We start from the raw sequence: 23,471 nt of genomic DNA on the forward strand, positions 1-23,471 counted from the left end.
TTACCAGCACATTAGGCAGTTTATTCTATTTACAATCTTCGCTCTACCAATTGCTGCCAAAACATTCAAGTGTTGGAACGAGTAATATCGGCCTGTGGGTGGGTGGGTGGGTGGGTATGCAAGTCGTATAATAATAGAATGTCATTGGTGGGCAATCTGGCACTGTCTATCAAATTTTAAAATAGAGATACCTTGTCATCCGGCAATTCTACTTCTGGGCATTTGTTCTATTGAAATGCACAATGGGATAGGAGTGTTCAACAAAGCAAGGCAATGCAAACAGCTATAACTTTCACCAATGACACTGATTAGATAAATTATGGTACAACAGGTTAGGGGTTAAAAAGAAAGAGATAAGTATATATGTACTGATCTTATATAAATACGTTAAGTGAAAAAAGCATGTTGTAGAACAATACATATAATAAAATCTCATTTTTATTAAGAAATATATGTATATAATTGTATGTGGGTTTATGTATGCCCATAGGAAAAATTCCAAAAAAACATACATCAAATACCTAATACTAAATAAACTTCAGTGATAGTGTTACTGTAGAGGAATTTCACTTTCAACTTTACTCTGAATTAAAAACTATCACAGGGAATTCCCTGGCAGTCCAGTGGTTAGGACACTGGGCTTTCACCACCGAGGGTCCGGGTTCAATCCCTGGTTGGGGAACTAGGATCCCACAAACCGTGAGGCGCGGCATCTTTAAGGTAACCCGCATCATGTCAGGTATTTGGGATTAATTCACTGTAATTTTAACAGAAACCTCTCTATATCATGCATTTCTATATTTTCATTTTTATAATCATGGGTTTAATTATACTGACGTTATTGGTTATGATAAAAGATAACTTACTTTTAGATTTCACCAGCACATTCGGCAGTTTATTCTCATTTACAATCTACACTCTACCAATTGCTGCTAAAACATTCATTGTTTTTTTTTTAAATAAAAGTAATACATGTTCAACAACATTCTAACTGTATAAAAGGGTGCAGAGAAAAGAAAAGGTTTCCCTCTCCCCTTGGTATCTCCATTCTCACTCCTTGAAGGTAATTCCTAAGAAACTATTGTGTATTCTTCAAAAACTTTTCTATGAATATGTATAATGATTAACCCCTTTTTATTACACTAATGAAGTCATACTATAATACTAATCTGCAACTTGCTGACAAACATCTTCACATGCCAGCCTAAAGAGATCACTACATGATTACCGCAAAGTATTCCTTAATAGTATTTCTTATTTAAAAGACACATTTGGGCTAATTTGGGACCACATGATCAAAAACAAACAAGCAAGCAAAATACCTAACTCAATTCCTGCATATGGTTTTAATAATAAAAATGACTATTGACTCCACTCTATCACTATCTATGAAATGTTTATTTTGTGCTGGAGATTTAATGTATGTCAATTAATTCCCACAAAAATCCTAAGAGGTAGGCACTATTATACCAATTGTACAGAGGAAGAAGCTGAGGTTCTGAAAAGGTTAAGAACCAGGACTAGTGAAAGTTCATTTTGTTAACTTTCTAATCATAGCATGAAATCTAATGTCTAAACAAGTCTGAACCACTTGTTTATATAATGTAAACATATATCACTTTGAAAGAAACATACTTACATATGTTGAAAAATAATAATAGTGAAGGAAAATTCTCAAAACATTCATATAAATGCCATGTCTAAGCTATTTTGATCTTGGGTCAAAATTAATGAAACCAACCAATGTTAGACAAAGAGTTAAGTTCATTCAATATCAAGTCCTTGGAGACTGGTTCTCAAACTCAAGTTTCCTTTCTGGCAGAAGACGAACTTTTATAAAATTCCTAAAATATAATGTTCACAGTAAGCCTCAGGATTATTGGCATTTAGAGTTTCCATTTTATGTCTTCCTGAATAAAGATCTACTTAGAGGCCACAAACACTATCCTTATCAACTTTTATTGGTAGATAAAATTTGAAAAGTCCATTTGCTCTTTATGGATTAATTTTAGACCCACTTGGCCTGAAAGAGTGACGATATTGTATAAAACCAATCCCAAAGTTATGTTTTTCCTAATCCCAATAGAACCTTTTTGCTTATTTTCAGAAAGCTTATTATACTTAGACAGTAAATTCTACTTTTGAAACTGGCCATATATGCATTCTACCACACAGAGTTCACATGAAGAACTAAGATTTCCACTGCAATGTTCCCTTTCTTTCATTAATTTATTCACCAAATTCTAATTGAGTTCCTAAAATGACCAGTTTGTGCTAGGTACTAGACAGAAATGTGGTAGCCCCAAACCATACTTCCAGGAAGCTTGTAGTCTATAGAAGAAACAATTAATTTAATGCTCTATCCCCCACTTACATGGGGATGGAGAACCAGACTCTACTCCCCACTCAAGCTCAAAGCTCTACACTTAGGGTACAGCAGACTCTGTAGCTTACTACTAAAAAAAACCAAACAACCCAGCTATTTCAGAAATTCACATTAATGGGTAACATGTTACACTAATTATTTCCTCTGGGTAGATGAGCTACAAATTTTTTTCTTCAAGGGAAACTGGAGGTCTCTAACTAAAGAATCCATTTTGCCAGTCCCAAATTTAAAATGCAACTGAATTACTGAAACTTTCTAGTTGTATGAAGAAGTGTAGTGTTAATCAAGATAACGAATTTCTTGGTATAAAGGATTTATAATGGCATTTAAATTTGAAAGAAATATGAAATTAAGCAAAATTATTTTTCCTGTAAGTTGTATTCATATATTCAGCAAATCCTTATTTAATATCTATTGTGTGCCAGGCTTCATGCCAAATAAAGACACAGTTGTGAATATGTTAAGATTTCTGTCCTCAAGGAGTTTATATTTAGTGAGAAAGCAAGCCGGAAGTACAGGCAATAACAAGAGAGTATAGCACACATAAAGGTCATCTAACCTAGTCTCTTGAGGAAAGAGGGTAAGGCAGTCCCAGAGAAACCAAAAAGTATTCAAGGCAGGGGTAGTTAACACAAAGGCCTGGAGGCAAGAGAGCATGACAGAGTTCACGACTAATAAACACAGTCAACAGACTGGATAACAGAATATAGATGTTTGGACCTTGGACCTTACTTAAAAACACTATGTTTGTGATGTTTCCTGAAGGAAATGGTGTGCTACCCCTTTCTACTAGGAATGGTGATTTAGTTCTTGAAATTAGGATCATTTTCTCCAGAATTAACATGGGAACACACTAGGATTGTGTCCTGAAAGACTTGAATTCCAAAGCAATTCAAATTGATTCTTAACCTTTTAAAACAAAGTATCATAAATATTATATCATTTATTTCAGAGTACATTTAGGGAAAGTAAAATGGGGAAAAGGAAGATAACGTACTAAGATTAATGTTAAATATTTGCCAGAACCACAAATAGCAAAGGCTATATTCTATAACACGAGTCATTTTCTATGTCTCAATACTTATAGCTTTGGAGGAGCAAGATTTTTCTATCAAGATACAAAGCTAAGCTATATTCTATGCCTTTGGCTTACACTAGGAAGGTCATTTTCTCTGCCCTTTTAATTTATTTTTTAAAATTGAATTTAATTTAATTTTTGACTGCACTGCTCGGCATGTGGGTTCTTAGTTCCCCAACCAGGGATCAAACCTGTGCCCCCTGCAATGGAAGCACGGAGTCTTAACCACTGGACTGCCAGGGAAGTCCCCTGCATTTTTAAAATGGGAGTAGCAGAGCTAAATAAAAACCAAAGGACATGGAAAACAAATATCCCCTCTATTCTGATATTTTGTATATGGATACCAGCTGACTTCTCTGACATGATACTGGTAAAAACTTAATCAGCATTTGCATTAAATGGTTATGTAAAGCCACTTCTGCCATGACTTAAACATGGAACTCTGGTATGTGACTGACCAGAAACATAAAGCAAAGCATAGGTTATTTGCCTTTTAATTCTCATAAGATAATGACTGAAGAATGATAATACACTATCAACCTTTGCCATTAAATTAGAACTCTGTTAACAAGACACTGAAAAATATTTGGATATCTTCAATATTTAGGGGGAAAATATACTAGGGGTTCAATGATGTGTACTTTCTATAAAATGACAAAAGTCTTAAAATCTGAACTCTCATTTCCTGTCTCTTTTTTCCACAGAAAAATTATTTATATCTAGAGAAGTTAGAATGAGAAACAAGACAAAACAAAACCCTCACTATAAAAAGTCAAAATGACAGTTGAGAAAATAAATGTAAAGATATATTCAAGCCTAAAAATGAAATTGTTTCAAGTTATATTAGCATAGTGAAGTCTGATAAGTCTTTATCCACTTCTCTTGTCTGCAAAGAATAGCTAGATGTATATTTATACATGCCAGTATAAATCTATCTATTGGTGGTCAAAAAAGCAATCCCGCTTCTAAATGAATTTTTAAAAAATGGCAAAGCAGCTTTGTGTATTTTTAGGTAGTGTTCAAATTCTTGACCGAAACTCCATTATCATAACTCAGGCCCTAGGCATTCTCCAGATAGTTAAGATACCATGTCTGTGTATATCTGGCTCCAGTTGATAGTAGGGCAAAGAGGAAACTCTCACAAAGAGGAAGTATACTGCACAGAAGCCCCTTTGGATTACAAAAGAAGGCAGTTGCCAATTAAACTTGAAGTGTGTTGGCTGATGATAAAAAGACATGAAAAAGAAACCGAGAGAGAAAAGAGGCCAAAAAGGAAAAGAGGGAAAGAGGGGAAAAAAAGAAGAAAAAGGAAAAAGAAAAAGAAAAAGAAGGGAAAAAGGGAGGAAGAAAGCCAGAAATGGCTAGAAAGGTACAGAGGGCAATCTCGGTGAACAACGATCCTTCAGTTTGACAGTTCTCATTTATCTTTAGGAGGTTCATAAGTCTGAAACTGCCCTAGACCTTGTGAAAATGTTGGACATCTGTTTCCTTTGGTGTGAAGAACAAGACTATGGAGTTTCTCACATCTATGCCTAACTGCCACCTACTAAAAACAATCAACAGACAAAGAAGCAATACAAAACTCTAGGTATGGCACACACAAGTCTATGGTCTCATTTTATGTTGGGGGGAATTTCTTCAAACTTACGTATATATGATTAGTATTTTTTAAGAGGGAGTAATTACTACAGAATAGAAATGTTAACTTGGAATTCAAGTCCATTTCTTTTAGAAGGAAGTCTATACTGTTTAACCTTTGATTATTGAATTGATGTAGAGAGGGAATTGATGTAAGAAGTAGAGAGGATGGGGTCCCAGAAAATGATTCTACCATCCTAAATTAGGAACCTGAAAGATAGGTTCCGTCCCTGGTGCACCATTTGCTAGCCCTGTGACTTTGGGCCAATTGTTTAACTAAAATGAGGATAATAATATGTGACCTTATGATGGTCTCATGGATCAAATAAAATAATATATGTAAAGGTGCCTTAGAAACTGCTATAAAATATAATCTACCATTAGTAAGTAAAAGCATTTTGAAACCTATAAAGGTAAAGTATGATTATTATCACATTACAAATAAATTTATTTTTAACACCTATGATACCTATGAATAGGGTAGAAAATGAGGAGGAATTTCTAGTGTTTATACTAGTTGTTTATTTTTTTAAAACTAAAGATCATCTTTCCTTATGGATTTTCTTGTTACCCAGCTGTCCCCCCACTCCCCCACTATCCAGCCTTCAGTTTCTATTATATGACTTTATTTTCTCATACTTTGGTTATAAACAAAGCTATCTTTCTAAGATACTCTTCTCTGGTCCACTTTTTTTTTTTTTTTAATAAATTAATCACCTCTTAAAAGTACCAATACAGAAAATTTTCTCCTCTATTTGTAGGCCAACTGACATCTCAGTAGCACCTATATATTTTATACTTCTCTTTTAGTATAAGGCTACAGTTAGATAAGAGTAACTGTGTAATAATAATAAAAATAATCAACTGTCTTGATTAAACAATTTTTTTGCTGCATTTCTTCCTTAAGATACACAGAAAGAAACTATGCTCTTGTCCTGTCATTAAGTCAGTTAGTCATTCCCCACTGCTTGATGATATAATTTTCCATAAAGAGAACTGCATGCAGTCTATTACACAATGATGTGGGTAGGTAGTAGAATTAGATCATGTAATCAGTTTCTTTATTTAAATTGAACTTTTGAAATCATTTAGAAGTAGTCTAAATTCTCATTTGTCCTAATCCACAACTAGAAAACCCAAAACCAAAATTTAAAAAAATTAATTCTACTTTTATAGAATGGAGGCAAATACTAAGTAACCACATTACAGACTTACAGATTTATGTCACTTAACCATCACAAATTCAACCAAAGCTCCTACTCTATACTATGTATTAAAAATGATGTTCAGGGGGTCCATGCCTGTGAAGGACCTGGGAGCATCTCAGATTTCCTTCACATTCACAATGCTGGTCAGCCTGCTCCAGCTCAGCTTAAAGAGGAAGAATTTAGAGGCTTGAAGAACCTCAGGTTTGTTATAACAAAAAGTGGGAAATTGTGGTTATCTTAGGATAAGAAAAAATGGGTTTGGTAAACATACCATTTTCTACACTGTTTGGAAAAAATAAAAATCTATGCTTTAAATTTTCCATTGCATGAGTTTATTTTAATAAAGTTCTTTTGGTTAACAGATTTTCATAATGGTGACCCAGAAGCACACAAAATCCTGAAGCAACAGATAGATTATCAGAAATTCAGTATGGGGACTTCCCTGGTGGTCCAGTGGCTAAGACTCTGCCCTCCCAATGCAGGGGGCCTGGGTTTGATCCCTGGTCAGGCAACTAGATCCCACATGTCACAACTAAGAGTTCACATGCCACAACTAAAGATCCCACATGCTGTAACGAAGATCTCGCGTGCCACACTCAGACTGGGCACGGCCAAATAAATAAATAAATAAATGTTAAAAAAAAAGAAAAAGAAAAAGAAATTCAGTATGTTCAGTATTGCTTTAGTGTTAGTTGTATAACATTTCTCTTTAAAAATCCACGTAGGGGGACTTTCCTGGTGGCGCAGTGGTTAAGAATTCTCCTGCCAATGCAGGGGACACTGGTTCGAGCCCTGGTCTGGGAAGATCCCACATGCCGCGGGGCAACTAAGCCCGGGCGCCACAACTACTGAGCCTGCGATCTAGAGCCCGCGAGCCACAACTACTGAAGCCCGCGTGCCTAGAGCCCGTGCTCCGCAACAAGAGAAGCCACTGCAATGAGAAGCCCGCGCACCACAACGAAGAGTAGCCCCCACTCGCCACAACTAGAGAAAGCCCACACACAGCAACGAAGACCCAACGCAGCCAAAAATAAATAAATAAATAAAACAAAAAAAATCAGGATTTCAAAATTAAAAAAAAAAAAAAAAATCCATGTAGGTTTCTGGTTTGGGACGAGATGGCTCAGTTCTCCCTGTTCCTCCCCACTCAGTACAACTACACAACCTGTCAATAATTCAATAGATAACCCTAAAGGGCTCAGAAGGGTAGAAAGAAGGAGGCAGTGACCTCAGAATCTGAAGAACATGTTGATGAGTTCCCTGGGGTTTTGTTTTACTCCCTTATATCCCAGACTGTGCATGGGAGAGGTCTACATCCCTCCCGCAACAGCAGAACCCAAGCATTCTTGTCCCACAACAGGAACCAGGCCCAAAGTCTCCTGCTTTCCACCCAGTGGCAGACGCCACCCAGAACCCTTGGCTCCTGGCCCTCCATCAGCAGCAGAAAGTGACCCCATTAGGTACTCTGTTCTCCCAGGAGCACCATCAGCGACAGAGTGGAAATACTAGGGGAAATGCTCTCCATCCTGGAATTCAGCGTCTCACACCCCTACCTAATAACAATGATAAGCCAGGGAGGCCCAGGGAAGTGCCATTCATGCTCATAGGTGGCACCACCAGGGATCCAGTGCGGAGCTCAAGCAAAGCCAGAAGAAGGAAGTAGACCAAAGTTGCATTGAAAAGAAGACTCAACAATTGTCACTGAAACTACCAACCACAAAAGTAGGGCAGAACCTACATGCTAAACCTAAACAGGGCAAATGCCTGGTAAAACAGAAGATTTATTAAATAGGATCAGTAGTAATAAAAATTAAAATAAATAAATAAATAAATAAATAGGATCAGTAGTTGAAAAAATAATATCCACGATGTTAGCACACAATAAAAAAGTCAAGAACTTTTGTGTTGTTTTGTCATACCAAGAACCAGGAAAACCACAACTTGAATGAGAAAAGACAATCAACTGATGTCAATACTAAGATGAATCAGAAATTGGAACTAACAAGATTTTAAAGCAGACATCATAAAAGACAGACACTAACAGAATGGATAAAAATACATAAACAAACAATATGATGATTGTAAGAAACTGAGTTCAAATATAATATCATAGGTAGGATGAAAGTAGAAGCATGGAAAAAGATATATTGTGCTAACTTGCATCAAAAAGTGGGGAGTAGCTATATTACTATCAGATAAAGTAGACTTCAGAGAAAAGAAAATTATTAAGGACAAAGAGGAACATTACATAGTGATAAAAGGATCAATCTACCAAGAAGACATAGCTACCCTAACTGTGCATGCACCAAACAACAGCTTTAAAAAATATATATATTAAAACAACAACAACAACAAAACCCCGATAGAGGGACTTCCCTGGTGGTGCGGTGGTTAAGACTTCGAGCTCCCAATGCACGGGGCCCGGGTTCGATCCCTGGTCAGGGAACTAGATCCCACATGCATGCTGCAACTAAGAGTTCTCATGCCACAGCTAAGGAGCCGGCCAGCTGCAACTAAGGAGGCTGCCTGCTGCAACTAAGGAGCCCATGTGCCGCAACTAAGACCTGGTGTGACCAAATAAATAAATAAAAATTAAAAACAAACAATCAAAAAAAACCCTGATAGAGCTAAAAGGAGATATAGACAGGCCTACAGTTATAGTTTGTGGTTTTAACACACCACTCTCAGTAACTGATAGAACTACTAAACAGAAAATTAGTAAAGATATAAAAGAATTGAAGAATACCATCAACCAATATGATCTAATTGACAATGTATAGAATACTCAACCCAACAATAGCAGAATACACATTCTTCTCAAGTGCCCATGGAACATTCGCCATATCCTGGGACAAAAAACAAACTTCAACAAATCTAAAAAAACTAAAAACCATGCAGACTATGTTTTCTGACCACCATGGAATCAAACTAGAAATCAATAATAGAACAAGGAAATCCTTAAATTGGAAATTAAACAATACATTTCTGAACACTGCGTGGGTTAAAAAGCTAGTCTCAAAGGAAATAAAAAATACACAGACCTGAATGAAAATGAAAATACAGCATATCAAATTGTGGGATGCAACTAAAGCAGTGCTGAGAGGGAAATTTATGGTACTAAGTGCTTATATTAGGAAAAAGGAAAGGTCTTGAATTAATAATCCAAGTTTCTAAAGAATTTAAGAACCAAGAAAAAGATCAGCAACATAAACCCAAAGTAAGCAGAAGGGAGGAAATAATAAAGTAAGAGCAGCAATCTAAGAAATTGAAAAGAAGGAAAAAAATAAGCAAAATCAATGAAATTTAAAGCTGATTTTTAAAAAAATAATCAGTAAAATTAAAAATTAGACAGAAAAATCCTCAACAAAATATTAGCAAATTGAGTCTAACAATGTATAAAAAATAATTATACACCATAACCAAGAAAGATTTATTTAAGGTATGAAAGGGTGGTTCAACATTTGAATGTAATCTACCTCATCAACAGGCTAAAGAAGAAAAATCATATAATCATATCAATTGATGCAGAAAAAGCTGACATAATCCAACACTCATTTATGATAAAAATTCTTAGCAAGTTAGGAACAGAGAACTACCTCAACTTGATAAAGAGCATCCACCAAAAAACAAACAAACAAAAGAAAATATCATACTTAATGGTGAAAGATGATGGCTTCTCTATAAGATCAGGAACAAGACAAGGATGTCCTTTCTTGCCACTTCTATTCAACACTGTACGGAAATTCTAGCCAGGACAATTAGGCAAGAAAAAGAAAAAGACATACAGATTGGAAAGAAATAAAATGGTCACTACTTGCAGAAATCTGATTGTCTACATAGAAAATACCAAGGAATCTACAAAAACACTAGAACTAATAAGTGAGTTGAGCAAGGTCACAAAGATTTGAGAGCAGTCCAAAAAAAATCAGTCATTTCTATATACTAACAATAAACATGCATGCAGATACTGACATTAAAAACAGTATCATTTACAATCACTCCATAGAAAATTAAATACTTAGGTATAAACTTAAAAAACATGTACATAATCCGCATGCTGATAATTACAAACTGCTGATGAAAAAAAATCAAAGATTTAAGTAAATAAAGAGACATACCATGTTCAAGGGTCAGAAAACTCAATATAGAAAAGATGTCAATTCTCTCCATACTGATTAATAGTTTTAATGCAAAATCCCAGCAAGGTTTTTTATAGACATAGCAAAACTTCTAAATTTATATGGAAAGGCAAAAGAGCTAGAATAGCTAAACAATCTTGAAAAAGAACAAATCACTTTACCTGATACTGAGGCTTAGAAAACAGCTACAATAATCAAGACAGTTTGGTGCTGGTGGAGAGAGGGACACACACAAAGATCAATTGAGCAGAACAGAACATCCAGAAATAGACACACACAAAATAGGCCCAACTGATTTTTTGTTTTGTTTTGTTATTTATTTATTTATTTTTGGCTGCATTGGGTCTTCGTTGCTGTGCACAGGCGTTCTCCAGTTGCAGACAGCGGGGTCTACTCTTCGTTTCGGTGCACGGGCTTCTCACTGCGGTGGCTTCTCTTGTGGCCGAGCACCGGCTCCAGGGGCGCGGGCTTCGGCAGTCCTGGTGCGCAGGCCCAGTAGCCGTGGTGCAGGGGCTTAGTTGCTCCGTGGCATGTGGGATCCTCCCGGACCAGGGATTGAACCCGTGTCCCCTGCACTGGCAGGCGGACTCTCAACCACTGCGCCACCAGGGAAGCCCCCCAACCGATTTTTGACAAAATGCAAGAGTAATTCAATGGAGGAAGGATACCCTTTCAACAAATGCTGCCGGAGTGATTGGAGATCCACAGGCTAAAAACAAACCTTGACCTAAACTTCATACCTTATACAAAAATTAACTCAAAATGGATTATGGACTTAAATGTAAACATAAAACCATAAAATGTTTAGGAAAAAAGCACAGGAGAAAATCTTTGGGATCTAGTCATAAGCAAAGAGTTCTTAGACTTGACACCAAAAGCATGATCCATGGAAGGAAAAATTGATAAACTGTACTTAAACAAAATTTAAAACCTCTGCTCTGCAAAAGACTCAATTAAAAGGATGAAAAAACAAGATACAGAGAAAATATTTGCAAACCACATATCTGACTAGTAGGTAGAATATATCAAGAACTCTCAAAACTCAACGGTAAAAAAAAAAAAAAAAAAGCAAAACAATCTCATTAGAAAATGGTCAAAGACAAACAGTAATTTCACTAAAGAAGATATACAAATGGCAAATAAGTACATGAAAAGATGTTCAACTTCATTAGCCATTAGGGAATTGCAAATTAAAACTACAATGAGATAAACTATATATCTATCAGCATGGCTAAAATAAAAAATAGTGACATAACCAGAGGCTGGTTAAAGATATGGAGAAACTGGATCTCTCCTACATTGTTTTCCTATATATAAAATGGTACAGCTCTCTGGAAAACAGTGTAGCATTTTCTTATAACACTAAACATGCAATTATCACATGACCCAGCAATTGCATTTCTGGGCATTTATCCCAGAGAAGTGGAAAAATATGTTCACATAAAAACCTATACACAAATGTTCATAGCAGCCATTATTTGTAATAGCCAAAAACTGGAAGCAACTCAGATGTCGTTCAATGGATAAATGATTAAACAAGCTGTAGTACATCCACACCATGGAATACTACTTAGCAATAAAGAGGAATGAACTACTGATACATGCAACAACTTGAAAGAATCCCCAGAGAACTATATTGAGTTTTTTTAAATAAAAAAAGCCAATCCCCAAAGGTTACACACTGTATGATTCCATTTGTATAACTTTCTTGAAGTGACAAAATTATAGAAATGCAGAACAGATTAGTGGTTGCCAGGGGTTAAGGATAGAGGGTGGGGAGAAGGGGATGGGAGCAGGTGTGGTGATGGAACTGTTTTTTATCTCAATTGTGGTGGTAGATACACAGACCTACACATGTGAGTAATTGCATAGATCTAAATACACACACACACACACACACACACACACACACACACACACAGAGGAGTTGCAATAAAACTGGGGGAAATCTGAACAATATCAATGTCCTAGTTGTGATATTATACTATAGTTTTTTAAGACGTTATCATTGGGGAAAACTAAGTACAGGGTATGTGAGATATCTATACTATTTCTTACAACTGTGTATGAATCTACAAAATCTCAAAATAAAGTTCAATTTAAAAGTTCCATGTAGTTCATGTACAGTTGTATATTCATCACTCACTTTTTAAAGCATTTATTGGGTTGCTCACATGTGTGAGGCATTAGCTTAAGTGCTGATGGAGTGGAAATGGGGAGAAAGAGGGTGGGCAATCTACGAAGAGGTATTGAGATTCCACCTTCACTGACGTCACAATTGTAATTATATAAATGTTTTTGTGATTTTTTTTTTTTTTTTACGTATGTGTCTTCCACTAGCAGAGGGCAGAGACTGACTGTTAATCACCACTCCATCTCCAGTGCCAAAACAGTGTCCGGAATATAATAACTATTCAACTGATACCTGATAAATGAATGAATGATTGAACAAATGAAACAATCAATAGAAAAGGTGGTAAACACCACCAAATAGTTAAAATACAGTACAAAAAATAGTGACGTGATGAAAAGTGCTTATGAAAGCAGAGGAGGGAATCACTAGCATTGTCTAGGGGGCCTGGGGGAAGGCTTCAGAGATGTGATCTTTCAGGCCAGTCTTAACAAGATGAGATGGGGGAAGAGGAGAAAAACCATTCCAAGCAGAGGGAACGGAGCATTCAAAAGCACAGTGGTGTAAGAAAAGCATGGGATTCCCTGGGACCAGCAAAGAGTTTGTTGTGCTTGAGTTTATAGTAGTTCTCTACTGAGGGAGGCAGAGGGTGAGGCTAGAAGTCTGACTGTGGATTCGACACTAAGGCAAGTTGGGCTTTTGTACGAACAGTGTGGTGACACTAGAGTTTTTGAAGCCAGCAAATGATGATCAGATTTGCCTTTTAGAAAGTTAACTCTGATGGCAGTGAGGAGGATGCACAGCAGGGAGGACAGAGAGAAGGTGAGAAACCAAGACAAGGGCTTAAAGTGAATGAAAATTCTCAATTCTTCATAACCAATTTTCCAGAAAACTCCATCCTCCAAAGTTCTGCATTCGTGGAAGGTGAGTGTTCATAACTACTGGCCTGAATGGTTTATAACATTGTTATCTTTAAATCTGTGTAATGAATCATATCATGGGGCTGTAGAGACATTTATTAAGTTGCTCTTTTCTGCAGATTCTTCCAATAGAAGCATGCTGTTTTAGTTTTTAATTTGAAATTTCCCTTTTAACAATTTTTAAAAATTTGAAATAATAAACTATTTTTTATACTTCACAAAATTTCACATGTTGGTGGTCCATTTATTAATATTTTGACCTCAAAAATGACCATTTCCACATGCTGTGTTCATGCTATTAAGGAACTACACTTACTTCTCTTAAAACACAAAATGACTATTTTAGCAACAAGTTAGAGCTTCAGTAAATAAAATATTGATCTTTGGAGAGAATTACAAATCTGAATATGGAGAATAACTATAAGTACTTTCCACACATTTCTGTGCACATATACATGTATTTGTTCATGATAAAATGTAAATACAATTGAATGGCATCTCTCTAATGTGATAATAACGTGGCTGAACCACCCCTGTCCCCCCCCAAAAAAACCTCTGCCAGGTTGGAGAGGGAAGAGCAAAGGGGTTAAATATACTTCCCTCAGGGCACAATGAAGTGACTTTATCCCCCTTGCTTTCTTTTTCTATCATGTGACAATTTTAACAGCTCTTTTCTAACAGCAAAGAGAGGAACATGGACTATAAGAAGAGAATGGCAAGCTGTGGAATTTAGAGGTAGGTAACGCTTTTCTTTCTTTTACAAGGAATAAAGACATTTAAATAGTTTTGTATATAAAACCTCACAGATGGGTATTAAATGCTATTTTTTGATTTTTTTTTTTTTTTATTCTAGAAAAAGTAACACATAAAGAAAAGTTGACGAAACAGTATAATGAACCACCTCAGGCCCAGTTTTAAATTATCAACCCACTGTCCACCCTCCATTATTTTAAAACATGTCCTAGATAGACCATTTCATCCATAAACAGTTCAGACTGTATCTCTGAAAGAACTATTTTCAAAAACATAGCAACTATACCATTAGTATACCTAAAATTTAACAATCAATTTTAATGTCATCAAAGATAAGTTCAAATTTTCAAAGTTCCCAGATTGCCTCATAATTTTTTTTTTTGTTCTATTGTCTTCTATACGAGTCAAAGTTTAGGTCCAAATATTGTGGTTAATTGATCTGTCAAAATTTTATTTTAATGGCAATAATTTAATATGTTTTAAAAATTAAACTTAAAAAATTAAACTTAGAAGTTTTAATGAATTTAAATAACTAAATCTAATATAAAATGAGTGAATAACCAGATTAAGTCACACAGGCAGGACAATGTTGATATGTGTGCTACAAATACATGGGCACATGGTCAAACTAAGCAAACTTGAAAAAAAAAGCTGGGGTTGGGGGAGGGTTGATTTCATTTTTGCCTGTTTTAAAAACGCTTCGTTTTTCGGTCACTTTTAAGTACAAAACTGCCCATAATAATGATTTTAATAAGATTTTTAACAAGGAAGTCCATTAAACCATGCTAACAAAACTCTTCTGTAATCTTTCACTTGTGTGTTTTAATATTTGCCCTGTTTTACTTTGGCCAAATACTTCCTCCTTCATTTGAAATTAGCTTGAAATCACAGGACTTCAGAGTTTGGAGGGATCATGTGGCTTCCTCATCTCAGAGAGTAGGCAGCTTTGATATTATTATAATATTGTTTCCCAGTGAGAAAGCTAGCATGAGAAATCAATCTGCTGACAATTACAGACTATGTTCTAATTTGTTAACAGACAGTGCTATGTAAATATAATCAGTAAAAGTTTTATTAGCACAACATGAAATGACTTCGGGGTTTATCCTTTTATAAGACTCGGTAAAGTTAATATTTTCTCCATATTGAAGAGATCTTGTTACACAAGTAAGAAAGAAACACATTTAGTTCAAGATTTGAAATAATAAAGGTTAGCAGCTTATCATCAGCAGAAGTCTACGGAAGTCAACATGGTGAATGCCAGACTCTTTACTCAGATAATAATATAACAGAGTCATAAACTTGTATATGTCAATCAATAATTGACATATACAAGTTTATGTCAATCAATAACAAATGTAATATAAAATATTTGATGGTTGTGAGATACTGTAATTAGAAATTACTAGGTCTTCTGAAGTTTGCATATCAAGTTCTAATGGTAATTCTTAGGTTCAAAAAAAAGTATACGGTGGTCCCTTCCACATTCATTGGTAAATTCTAGACAGCAGTTCACTACGGAGTAAATTTATTAATCAAAAGCAAAATTTGTTACTGAAATTCAGGAGTCTCAGTGCACTCCATGTATGTGACACTTTGCATTAAGCCTAGGGCTTAAAATGCCCAGTAAAATAATTAACAATACTTAGTGACTGCTTGATATGTGCAGAGAACTGCATTAGAAGCATTAGCAAACTGCAAAATAAAGTGTCAGAATGATACCAAATTCAACCACTAATACATCTGGTTTAAAAGAAGTGCTTAGGGGCTTCCCTGGTGGCGCAGTGGTTGAGAATCTGCCTGCCAATGCAGGGGACACGGGTTCGAGCCCTGGTCTGGGAAGATCCCACATGCCGTGGAGCAGCTGGGCCCGTGAGCCACAGTTACTGAGCCTGGGCGTCTGGAGCCTGCGCGTCTGGAGCCCGTGCTCCGCAACGGGAGAGGCCGCGATGGTGAGAGGCCCGCGCACCGCGATGAAGAGTGGCCCCCGCTTGCCACAACTAGAGAAAAGCCCTCGCACGGAAACGAAGACCCAACACAGCCAAAAATAAATAAATAAATAAAAGAAGTGCTTAAAGAGAGTAATTTAGAGATGGGAAAATTTGAGATTTAATGTTTTAAACTCAGAGCATCTTGTAAAAATTCCCAAGAACTTAACTGTTCCAAGTTCTACAACATAAAAAAAATCTTGTATGGACTTCGCAAATTTAGAACGTTGACAATGAACTGACTTCTAATCCTGTTTATTTTTATTGTTTACACTGACGTCACTCATTTTCCCCCAGAGTCCCTCATGTACTAATTGCACTTTATCCTCTGTATGTTCCAAAAATTTTTTCTGACTCAACAAAATGCAAAATTCAAGCTCTTGATTCTTTTAAAACAAAGTAAATGCAGGTGTCACAGCAAATATAATCCACTAGATTCAGGTAAGGCAATTACAGAGTTGATTTGTTCAGTTATTATATAAAAGTGCAGGTGTAAATCTCTGTTAATGTACAGAACAGACGAATACCACATTCTAACCCAACCATCCATCTTACCTGCCTCACAAGGGAGAAGCAGTGCTCACATCAACAACACCTATTCACAGGGCTTCCCTGGTGGCGCAGTGGTTAAGGATCCGCCTGCCAATGCAGGGGACACGGGTTCGAGCCCTGGTCCGGGAAGATCCCACATGCCGCGGAGCAACTAAGCCAGTGTGCCACGACTACTGAGGCTGCGCTCTAGAGCCCGCAAGCCACAGCTACTGAGCCCGTGAGCCACAACTAATGAAGCCTGAGCACCTAGAGCCCACGCTCCACAACAAGAGAAGCCACCGCAATGAGAAGCCCACGCACCACAACGAAGAGTAGCCCTGGCTCACCGCAACTAGAGAAAGCCTGTGCACAGCAATGAAGACCCAACGCAGCCAAAAATAAATAAATAAAATAAAAAAACCAAAAAAAAAATACCTATTCACATTTTGACAATGATGGAAATCTCATCTAAGAAATATGCTATCAGCACTATCACTTTACAATATGTTCAATAATATGAAAGATATATGGCAATTACAACTTTCTGATCCCACAGTCCTGTTTTTTTAACACTTGAGTGCGTCTCTCCCTCCCACCCTCCTCTCTACTCGCCCTCTCCCCCTCTCTCCCTCTCTCTTCTCTTTTCCTGCTCTGTTAATGCATATTAGAAACTACAAAAAAAAAAAGGAAAAAGAAAATAAAAAGAAACTACAGAAAGTTTAGTCAAAAATAAATTAATTAATAAGGCTCTTTCTTAACTGCAAAATGATCAGTTAGTAATACTATTAATAACATTGTTAATAGTATTATGGTTTTTAAAATGATAATAATAGTTTACTTTCCCATAGTTAACACTATTTAGTTCTGTCATGATTTTTCAGAGTCTGGAGCCCCATGCTGTATTTATACTTCATTTTTTTATTACTTCAATGAATCACTCAGTATATGTCCTCTACTTAACGTCCTCTTGTTAATACCCATGCACCCCTTCACCTTGTCAGGGATAATTAGAATTCAATTTGTTTTTCTAAGATACTAGCCAGTTAAGGATCACTTAAATTTTGTAAGCTTAGTCTACTCAATCACCTAGTCATTAAATACAATGTTAAAAAGCAAGCCTACTGGATCATATCTACTTTTTGAAAGCAGCTTCTAAACTTGTATTCAGGTTTACTATAGTGATATAAATTTGAAGTAAAATTTTTAGTAAGATGAAAATAAAGACATCTATTTTTTAGGGTCAGATCAGGAAAATATTTTTAAATAATACAAAATAGAATAGATTAAATTAAGGAGGCTGAAACATAGCCTTTACAATAATGGACAAGAAATATTCATTAATCAAATGATTGCAGTAATTGGTTACTTTGGACAAATCCAAATTCTCTCCCCTCTTAATGACGATCTTAAAGGACTCATAACCAAGAGGTTTAAATGTAAAACTTGAAAACAAGATCCATAATAGGCAGGAATATAAGAGGAAGGAAGGCTGGTGATAGTCTAAGGGAAGAAGGGGAGCTAGAGTTCCTCTGGAACAGATGAAGGCCAAGGAAAGAGCCATGTGTTTAGGGAGATAAGTATGCATCCCTTTAAGCCCTTGCTGGTTGATAGAACTGTCAGAACACTACTAGCTTATGCTTCTGGTGTATGGAGAAAATGGGGAACATATTCTTAAACAATGGGAGGCTTGGTTGAGGCATACAATATAACAATGCTATTCACTCTTCTTATTTGAAAAAAAAAAATTAAACCATGTTTTGGAAAGCAAGTTCTTATCATCTATCTGCCGTAGAATCTCCTATAATTGGAAAGAAACCTAAAGTTGTACTGAAGACAGAATAACTAAGGAACTATTCAGAACAATTTGTAAGAATAAAAACTAAAAAAAAAAAAAAAAAAAAACCTAAAAAAAAAATCAAAATCCGCCTTGAATATCCACGTGATAAGGCTGGCTTGAAAATGATGTTGAAGAAGTATATTCAGACTTAGAAAGATGAATATTTGTTGATATGGTATAGTGATATACTGTTAAAGTTTTTAAAAAGCAGCTTATAAAATAATACATACAATATAACCTTCCTAATTACTATTTTTAAATAACTGAAAAAAAGTCTGGGAGGTTATATGTAAAAAAATATTTGGGTATAGGAGGTAAGTTTTGTTTTCTTCTAATTACTCATCTGTATTTTCTATTTATTAACATAAGAAGCATGTATAACTTATATAGTTGTTAAAATTTATAGAAGAGCTATATTGGGTCAAGGACTTCCCACCATATTGTGTGGAAAAGGAGAAAAAGTTAAAGGGAATAAAGGAGATCTTAGCTTCCATACCTATTCATTTAACAACAAGTCTTCTTGCTGGGAACTCCGAACTTCAGGATTAATAAGGAACTGATTCTACAACATCTTTTAACAGGGAACTTATAATTTTAGAGTGATATAAATTCATCATTATTACTTTTAACTAAAAAAATAACTGTGCAGATTAAAATGTCTCCACAGTGCCTGCTACACTGTAGAATGGAACTAACAAATTTCTAGCCTATGGAACATACAATAATATTAGTTTTAGGCATCTTTCAGAGAGAATAAAACATTTATATAAAAAGAATCCAAACTGAGGATTATGAACTAACTTTTAAACAAAACACCTTACGTGAGTTCCAACTATTATTAGCACTTAAAATATACAGCTTGAATAACTATTGGGATAATGGGCTCAGCAGGCTTAACTGGTAGTCTATATATTCTATTACATCACATAGCTAGCTATGCTTTGGGGAGAAAAATCTATTTAAAAGCATAGGCAAAGCTATGTTCAATACACAGCTAAAAGAATAAAACATTTATACAGGAATGAAAGACAAAATTCAAGGTATTTTCTAATTCTAACTAGTCAGTCTAGTACTACTAATAAGCATTAATACTATAAATACTACATTGAGGCCATTCAATGTAAGCTTCTTCAATTTTCCTCCATCCCACTTTAAAATTTCTCTTCACCACTTCAGTCTTCCTTTTTCAGGTTAACCACCTTTCCCCAACACCACCCAAAAAAGGCCTCTTAATTTTGTATCCTACTACCTTCTCATTTCATTAAGTCACTTTTCTCATTTTCCTTAAATCTTTCATTGCTCTTCAGACTTTTTGGCCTACCATACGCTCAAGGTATCATTTATTGAGGGGAGGAGAGGGAACTTGCCCTGACAGGAAGACACCCTGGGGAAACAAACTCACTAGCTCCCAATCTCCTCATCTCCAAACCCAACAGGATTCTTCTCAGGTCGTATCCTTCCATGACCTTCATGTAGCATCTCCCTACAAGGCTCTTGTTTCTTGGTTTGTGTGGCGCTTTGCTCTAGGAGTTCCTTTCCAACCATCTTTGCTGGTTTGTCCTTCTCTTACCTCTTAACAAAGCATCTGTGCTGGGCCTCTTCTCTCCTCTCTACACTTTCTCTTACTTATCTGATATGCTTTCAGCTCTCCCTCCCAAGCTTTGGACGCCCTCAATGAATCTCTTACAGGCTGATTTTCTTTTTTCCATTGAGGCTGCCCTAGTTCTAGAACCTCATTACCAGTCCAAGTTCTCATTCCCAATCTCTTTCTTCCATTAAGGCATTCTACAAACTACTGGTAGCAGTAATCTTTCAATGGCTCTTATTGTATCAGTCTCTAATCAAACACCTTAAATGGCTCCCCAACACCTACTATTTAAAGTTCAAACCTCTTGGTATGTGATTCGCGGGCCTTTGATTTGCCACTATCCCTAAGTATTCTATACTTTATTCACAATGTCTGAACTGGGCTAAAAAATGCATTGATTATGTCCTACCACACCTGCTGAAGAAGCTACTGAGTATTTAAGACAGCTCAAATTCTATCTCCAAGTTACACCACCTCCCTTCACTCTTAATGTGTAGAAAGCACTTAACAACTTCTTTGTGGCATTGACGTCATTCTGCCTCGCTTTTAAAGGACATGGACATTTCGTAATTTCATTAATATGAAATATTAATGAAATTCATATGAAATTTATTAATATGCATATGATTAGCAGTAGGAATCTTATTTACTTATTTGTCCTCCATACAGTCTTTTTTTTTTTTTAATGAAAATTTGGAGATCTTTTATTTTGAACATTTTTCCTTGACCAAAGATACATAAAGTTCATGAGAAGCATCAGCAATCACATTTTAATTTATATACTCTTATCACCATCACTCAAGAAATGAAAAAAAAAAAGCCACAAATCAGTTCCAGAACACATTAGTAAAATGGATTCCAAAAAAAATACTCCATAGCATCTTGAATATAGTAGACAATGCAGATTATATTAATTTGAAATTAGAGATTAAAATAGAGATTACTTCTCCAGGATCTGAGATAAAGTTTGCCTCTGCCTTATTTCTGAAGAAAAGATCTGGGAAACAAATAAGCTAAATAAACAATACTCTGTGTGTGTGTGTTGGGGGGGGTGCTTAATAAATGACTTAAAAGAAATCATTTCAAAACACTTTCATTTGAATTATTTTACAAAAATGAGCAATTCTACTCCTAGGCCTATACTCAAGAGAATTGAAAACATATGTTCACACAAAAATTTGTTCATGAATGTTCACAGCAGCATTATTCATAATAGTGGAAACAACTCAAATGTCCATCAACTGAAGAACGGATAAACAAAATGTGGAATACCCACACAATGGAGTAGAATTAAGCCATAAAAAGGAATAAGTACTGATATACGCTACAACATGGATGACCCTTGAAAACATTACGCTAAGTGGAGAAGCCAGACACAAATGGCCGTATATTGTATGATTCCATTTATATGAAATATCCAGAATTAGCAAGCCCACAGAGACAGAAAGTAAGTTAGTGGTTGCCAAGGGATGGAGGTAATTGAGAGTAACTGCTAACAGGTACAGGGTTTCTTTTTTTGGGGTGATGAAAATGTTCTGGAATTAGACAGTAGTGATGGTTGCACAACATTGTGAATACACTAAAAACCTGAATTGTACACTTTAAAATGATGGATTTTATGTTATGTGAATCTTAGCTTAACTAGAAAAAAAAAAAATAGTTGTGAGTTTCGTCTCCTGAATAACTTGATTTGGATTTGTGGTGTAACGGAAACGAAGTCTCACCTTTGAATCAGGAAATCTAGGTTTAAGTTATTTCTGCGCTAACCAGCTGTGTGATCTTAAGGGCATTACTTAACTTTTCTGAGCCTCAACAGTGTCATCTATAAAGTGAGAACAATTAATGCCTCACAAAGTTGTGAGACTCATGAAATAAGGTGAAATCACTAATAAACTCTGAAGTCCTTCACAAATGAAAAACCTTATTGTTATTTTGTATACTTAAAATAATTTTTAAAAATCCTAAATTGTATTGACTAGGCCATGATTTCAACTTTTGATCACTGGCACGTTATCTAACCAGCTTTTATTGTCGTAGATGAATAGCATCCTGAATTTGTAGCAATTATCCTGTGGGCACCAGTAGTACAGTATGTCACAGACGTATTTAATTCTAATCTTCACAGTGAAAAGTAGCATGAAATGACGGTTATAAACAAAGGCACAGAACTGAGTTTCAGTCTAGGTTCTTCCACTGACCTTGAGCAAACACATAACTTCTCTGACTGTCAATGTACTGTAAAGTGTGCGTGTGCGTGCGTGTGTGTGAGAGAGACCTACCCAATAATAGGAGTTACAAGATTCATTGCGATATTTGTTATATAAGGCACATATTGCAATATCTGGTACCTAGCAAGCATTCAATAATCAGCGGTTGTTATTATTATTTCCATTTTGTGGAGTAACAGGTTTAAATGATGGGTCTAAGTTTATGAGACAAATCCGAAGCATAACCAGGAATAAAGAATAGATATTTTGGACACTAGATCAGGTAATCAGGATAGGGGATGATTCAGTGCCCTTCCTATTGTTTTTCTAGCATCACATGGATCTTTACAGCATTGCGTTAGCCAAATAGTTTAATTTTTTGCTTATTAGTTAAAGAAAAGACATAGTCCTATTCAGCGTTAGTGTAAGGTCTGACACAAATAGATACTCAGTAAATATTTACTGAATAAACAAATGAATAAAGAGTATGTTATTACTGGCTGTATCTACAACCAAGCATCAACACAAAATCCAAAGCATTAACTAGACATTTCCAAATATTCATACTTTTACATATATAAAACATTTTATATTTTAAAAGTTCTCATTTGGGTGTCCTATCTGCTCTTTGGCATCAATACAAAGGAAGGCACATATTTTTTTAAAAAGGAGGGGGACTTCCCTGGTGGCACAGTGGTTAAGAATCCGCCTGCCAATGCAGGGGACACGGGTTTGATCCCTGGTCTGGGAAGATCCCACATGCCACAGAGCAACTAAGCCCGTGCACCACAACTACTGAGCCTGTGCTCTAGAGCCCGCGAGTGACAACTACTGAGCCTGAATGCCACAACTATTGAAGCCGCCGTGCTTAAAGCCCGTGCTCCGCAACCAGAGAAGCCACCGCAATGAGAAGCGCACGCACCTCAAAGAAGGGCAGTCCCCGCTCACCGCAACTAGAAGAAAGCCCTCGTGCAGCAAAGAAGACCCAATGCAGTCAAAAAAAAATCACCTGGGAAAGACAAATATAATATGATATCACTTATATGTGGAACCTAAAAAAAAAAAAA

The 23,471-nt window shown here is 36.0% G+C and overlaps 1 protein-coding gene across 4 annotated transcripts in view; it reads right to left on the bottom strand.

Moving 5' to 3' along the window:
• TAOK3 (TAO kinase 3) overlaps positions 1-23,471 on the bottom strand; it is a 178,190-nt gene that overhangs the window by 135,275 nt on the left and 19,444 nt on the right. The window contains exon 2 of one of the 4 annotated variants that reach the window (XM_061168995.1): positions 23,327-23,413. The exons of the other annotated variants lie outside the window; for them this stretch is intronic. The gene's annotated coding sequence lies outside the window, so the exon portion shown is untranslated. The remainder of the gene's footprint in view (positions 1-23,326; positions 23,414-23,471) is intronic. 4 annotated transcript variants of the gene reach the window in all.

Source organism: Eubalaena glacialis, chromosome 15, assembly GCF_028564815.1.
Source record: "Eubalaena glacialis isolate mEubGla1 chromosome 15, mEubGla1.1.hap2.+ XY, whole genome shotgun sequence".
Lineage (NCBI taxonomy): Eukaryota > Metazoa > Chordata > Mammalia > Artiodactyla > Balaenidae > Eubalaena > Eubalaena glacialis.